Raw genomic sequence first — 6,282 nt, 5'->3', positions numbered from 1 at the left:
TGTGGTAGGCTAGATGAAAAAGAGACGATCTAACCTCTTTGGATATTAATCCTCGGACTTATCGCGTGCTCTTTATGTTGCGTTACAATTTAATAATGTATGAAACCTGATTCTGTTGTTGATCTGTTGCGGCTGTTTGCACGTTCAAATTAAATAAAATGTTTGTATTGGTTTTACCGAGTCACAGACAACGTCACCTGTATTTCTACTCAATGACAATTTAATATTAAAATCATATCAGTTAACGGTTAATGTTCTGTTAACAAGCTGTTTAAAAGCTGCGTGTATAACATCCCCATATATACACATAATTGCAGGCCAATGTTTCAATTTTTTTTTTTCGGTTATGACTGTGAGGAGCTCAGACCCGCGGCATGGGTCACGTGACCGCGGTATGGCGGTAATCCGGTTACCGCCCCAGGCCTACAGTTGGCAACAGGTTACTGTCAATACTGTACGTAACGTAAAACTTAAAATGCTTTATTTAGAAGCACAGTTCGTGCACTAGTACTCACGTGGCTAGTAGTAAGTTAGTAGTCGTATACAAAGCGATAGTATTTGAAATATCTTACATTTTTATTTGACAAATCTTGTCAACATCACGGAGTATGTATAAGTTACTGTATAAACATGTGTACTGTAAATCGAGCCGCATCTGATGCGATGTGGAAAATTAACGTTGACCTACCTTTTTCCTCTCTTTCGTGTAGTTTTTCTCTCGATTGAAGATGCAAAAAACAAACTTTAATAATTGTTTTACAGTAAAACAGACGATTTAGAACTAAGATGCGCTCACTAAAATCACCAACGGAGATCGGCGCCCTGTGATTGGTAGTCTACTGTCGCGACAGACAAATTGATTGGTAGTCTACAGACGAGAGTCTCCAATCCGATCCGCGTAAGTTCCCCGGGCCCTGATTTGTTGTCTACGGTAGTCTACGGTCGTCTACAGTGACTGTAGACATTGCACGACCGTATAGACAAAGCCTGCGAATTCCCCAAATGTGGGAATCTCGACTGCATAATTTGTGGTAGTGGGGGACTGCGTTCGCGCTCTCCCCTGATTTTGTTGTTTAAATACAGATTTGATTTGTTCAAAAGCTCTTTAAGCTCATGAAGTCTGTGGTTTGAAGATTTTGTATTTAACATACTGTAGCATGTGTGAAGTAACCATTACGGCTGTTTAAAGTCAACTTAATCTACCTCCCTTTTGAGAATGTACCGCCTGAAGTGCTTTAGGGACTTGGTGGTGATGTCCTCCTCCTTCATCACCAGCCACTGCTTGGTAGAGCTGTAAGCCTCTTGTGCCATTTTCCTCTCTTGGTCGTATGTATATGTATAGGTTTGTCACAGACCTTCCTCACAAGCCATCTTTTTATCCTCGAATGTGATCTTTTTTAAGCACGTGTTACGGGATGCCTTTGCCTCCTTTGTTGCTTTAAGAAGGCATTGTTGCCTATTTTGTGGCACACTTGTGTCAAAAAAACTCAAGTTGGGCAACAATGGATCTATCTTCTCCTGTAGAATTATTAAATTGATTTTTGGAAATCTCAACAAGGACATTGCTCAGCTCCTTTACATGTTGGTATCCAGGGAGATGATTTGGGCACAGGGTAGCCACTAACTGGTGAGTGAAGCCCATATTTTTCTCAGTGGAGTCATACTGTCCCCCTCACTGTTAGAGTTGTAGCCCACGTCCTCCTATTTATCTGCCACTTCCGTAGAAACTTCCTCATGTTCATCCTTATCTGCTTTAAGTGTCTCTCTGGTCTGAGTGTAATGGCCAGAAGCACTGAAAGGCTCTGATGACTGAGAGAACAGATACTCCAAAACCTATCCGCTCATCACCAGTTGGAACTGGAGGCCTTTAGTTTTCCTCCTCCACCTTTCCAAACAGTTCCTGACACCTTTGGTTTGACACTTGCTGACTGCCTGTCAGTTCCAGCATGCAATGCCAGTCAGAAGATACACCTGGAAGAGGACAGTAGCACAGTGGGGACCTGAGATTATGTTGGGCAAAAAGGAGTTAAAGCCTTCTAGACTATTGCTCCCTCTGACTGTAATGGACCTTGGAAGGTACATGTTCCTTTCCCGTTGGATCCTGGATGCATTTAAAGTGCTTCTGTCGGTTCTTCCAAAAGTGGTAGATGGTCACTGCATCCTTGATTAAATGCAACTGGATCTCATCCATCCCAGCTGCTCCCTTCATGATGTCAATGGCACTCTGGACACGTGCACAGGTTTCCTGAGCACCGACTGATCCTCCTAAAATGTATTACCTGTACCAGGAGTGCCATGTCATCCTTGTTGTATGCAAAGACTGCAACAGAGAGGGCATACTTGAAAGGAATATCTTCCTTTTAATTGGACTCTGAGCTTTGTTACTCTGCACATCCCTTTTATGCTCAAACTGCTACATACTGTAACTAGAGTTAAAAGTGAAAATCCATAAAAGGGGCTCTTTAAGTGAATGTTTGTTTAACTGTTGGGAAAAAATATCTGATGTGTGACATTATATTAGATCTTTGCATTACAGTAGATCGTAAATCTGTCTGTCTCAATGTCAATCAAACAATACAAGAAAACAGTTTAACATATTTTCTTGATTTTTCCAGCATGGGTCACAAATATTAACACATGATTTTTTTCTTTTGATGTAGTGTTCTTTTATTCATTTTGGTCATGTTTCATTAGCTAAGAGAGAAAGTAGGCTTTTGTTATTAGAGAATGAACACATTGAAAATCAGGCTTGGGATGCATGGAAATTGCCTTTTATTAAGACAACACAGTTTTAGGCCTATGATATTTCTTTTGCAGTAAAAGGCAAGACTAGCACAATCAATATGAATGAGGCTGGTGAAATGCTGTAGAATGGAGTCATGGGGGAGATTCTTGTCTTTTAGTGACTTGGGGGCCATCCTCATGATGAAGATAGTGTGTGTGTGTGGGGGGGCTAAGGGTGATTAGTTTACACCAGACTACAGTTTAGTCGCCAAATTGCCTCAATCTCAGTTTAGTTGCTATATGGTCTTGGTTTGAATCATTTTTAATAAATGTATAATTTACATGTGATAAAATTTACTTAACCTTATGTTACTTAATTTGATATTGTGTATTTACCCTAATAGTTACAGAGTTTGTTAGGTTAACTGCAGATATCAGAAAGGCATTTAATGTTCTTTGTCTTGTCATGGCATATACTTGATACATGTACACATGTCCTTTAGAGCGCAATCATACTATCCAAACCAAATCACACTCGAGTTTAACCCCAAAGCCTGGTTCATTTGACCAGTGTGATTGCTCTGTACCGAACCCGGCCACGGTTTGGTTAATCGCATCCTGGCCGGCTTGTAGAGGTGTGCTGAAGCACGGTTCACTTGTGCAGAAGGCTATAGTGTGAGCATAATCTTGCCTAATTCAAAAGGAGAGACGTCAATTGTGCAACCACTCAACTTCATCTGCCTTCTGAAAAAGTCCACGCGCCGTATAGTAGTGCTTTTGAAGATGAATGTGGTTGGTAACTATTCTACGTTAAGTCACATGGTTTCGTTTACTTCCTAGGTTCTCACATGTCCCATCTCTGGTCAATGACATACCAAATACAAACTACTAAATTAAAGTCACCTTAACCTACCTCTCTATCCAGAATGTATCGCCTGAAGCGCTTCAGGGACTTGGTTGTGATGTCCTCCTCCTTCATCACCAGCCACTGCTTTGTAGAGCTATACGCCTCCTGCGCCATTTTCCTCTCTTGGTTGGTCCCAGCTTGCGGGTCGCCCTGAAGGGTCTTGTGCAGGCTGTACCACTGCCACATCTAGAGTAACGTGAACCAATCTCAGACGGCCCTGCCTATAAATGGCCCTGTCCACGTTGACCTCAAGGTGGCAGGAGACCGGAGGGAACAGCTACACATACAGATCGTTCACCCACCGATCATTAATGGATCTTTTGTCAGGATGGTGGCATTCTTTTACATGCAGATTAATGACACTAAAATATCACATTATTTTTTTTATGGAAAAACGAATTGACAATTTTGATTTTGTTTTGTGCAACATACTCACTACTTGATGTAGCCAACATCATTCTGCACCAGCCATTTGAAGCTTTGGCTATTGTACTTCCCAAAGGTCAGATGAAACTGGCCAAGATACTGCACCTCTGATGGGGTCGAGGTGATGTGCTGTTATCTCTTTTTAGCTGAAGACACAGACATTTTAATGACACAAAAAAGCACAAAAATTATATGCTGCAGTATAAACATAGGGTGAAAACACATCAACAGACCTTCCTCACACGCCGTCTTTTTATTTTCGACTGTGATCTTTTCGAAGCATGTGTTACGAGATACCAGTGCCTTGGCCTCCTTTATTGCCTTAAGAAGGCATTGTTGCCTATTTTGTGACACACTTGTGTCAAAAAAAATGTATCTTGGGCAACAATGGATCCTTCTTCTCCTGTATGAAACAGCCTGTTATAATAATCATAATGATAAATTATTCGTACCATGACAAATACAGGAGGCCATGATTTAGGTTAGGGGTTTTACAGTGAGTGAATTTGACAGACATTTTTGTCCTCCATAAACCCCAGAGTAACACTTTTTAATTGACGCACAAGGGTTAAATACATTTCAGTTAATGTGGTCAATTCTTTTTTCCTGTTTCATTTCTACTTTATTACCCACAACTTCACTTATGCACTTTAATGTTTTGATTTCTTTATATCTGTACATCTCTTGAGTTAATACCAAAGTCAGGTGAAAATGTAAAATATAAATAAACGTTAATGATTCTTATTGGTCATAATGGAAATAAAAAATGTAAAGGGTAAAATTGAATAGAAATTTATCTGGGCATTACCACAGATCAAGCTATTATTTTAGCCCACCCTTAATTAACCAAATTTTATTATAGTAGGAGTGTAATTACCATGTTTTTTGGTGAAATGATTACCATTTGTATGACCAGAGTTTTTCTACAAATACCACGATTAAACTATGTTGGTGTAGCAAAACCATGGTCAATTTGCGGTTACCATCGTTTAACTATATCAACCATGTTTTTTTAATTTCATATGTAGTAAAACCATGGTTAAGTTTCATAAGGACAGTCAGTGAAATCGTCATTGAAGTGTATCGGTCTTGATACCGGATTCTTCGCTCTCACGCATTTATAGAATAGTTAAGTATAGTCACGTAACGTTAAGTTTGTACCTTGGCATCATATTATCATATTTCTCTGTTTTTACATGATAGTATATCATTCTTACTTACCTTCAAATTCTCAAAACTCTTATTCCAACCAGTTCGCTGGGATTGTTAATCGGCAGGGGAGAGTAGACCAGGGGTGTCCAGACTTTTTTGTGTGGTGATCTACTTTTAAAATGATAATGCCTGCTAAGATCTACCTGCTAAAAACACTTTTTTTTTTATAACACTTTTAATGCTTGTTAGGACTATACTGCATATATCTCTACATTGAATTTAGGGCTGTCACCTACTTTATTATTTTTTTGAGTTAAACAAAATCCTTAAGTACATGTCGAATACTCCTTAAAATAGCGGAGATGCTAATTAGTGAAACGCATATACAATTACAAGCTGTTTTGTAATTTTGTGTTTTCAACACTAGATGATGGTATAAAGTTTTCAAAAACTTTCATAGGCCCTTCAAAACTTGACTTTTGAGTTTTCAATATTTTGACGTTTATTGCTGATCAGACATGGGGACATTTCTTTTCAGTCATATTTGTTAAGGGGGAGGGCCATGCACATCATTGATTCTAAGCTCACAGATGCAACTTTAAAGATAAATGGGGAGTAGATTGGAAATATAGTATGGAGAGTATGGGAATGTTTGGAGATACACTATGGCCTGGTTTCACAGACAAGACTGTAAAACCAGGGGTATATGGACAACGTATTGGAATGCCTGACCATTACACCAACTTACTGTATATGACATTGCATTGATTTAATATGGAGTTGCCCCCCCTCCCGCATCTATTTAAAGCTTTCACTCTTCTTGGCTTTCATCATGATTTTGGAGTACTCCTTATATAACTAAGGCCTGGTCCTGGCTTAATATAAACCCTGTCTGGGAAACCGCCCAGTAGTGTATTAAAACTGAATAAAGAACTGAATAGCTTCAAAACGCCTTGTTTTCTTATCTGGTCACCCAGACACACAGCATAGGACAATTACATTTTCAAAATGCATTTTTAAATATATCCATAATACCTAAACCCTCTGGGCTGTTTTGTGAATCGAAAGCTGAA

Source organism: Misgurnus anguillicaudatus, chromosome 21, assembly GCF_027580225.2.
Source record: "Misgurnus anguillicaudatus chromosome 21, ASM2758022v2, whole genome shotgun sequence".
Taxonomy (NCBI): Eukaryota; Metazoa; Chordata; class Actinopteri; order Cypriniformes; family Cobitidae; genus Misgurnus; species Misgurnus anguillicaudatus.
The sequence above is the reverse complement of the archived record's forward strand: the minus strand, read 5'-3'. Positions refer to the sequence as shown.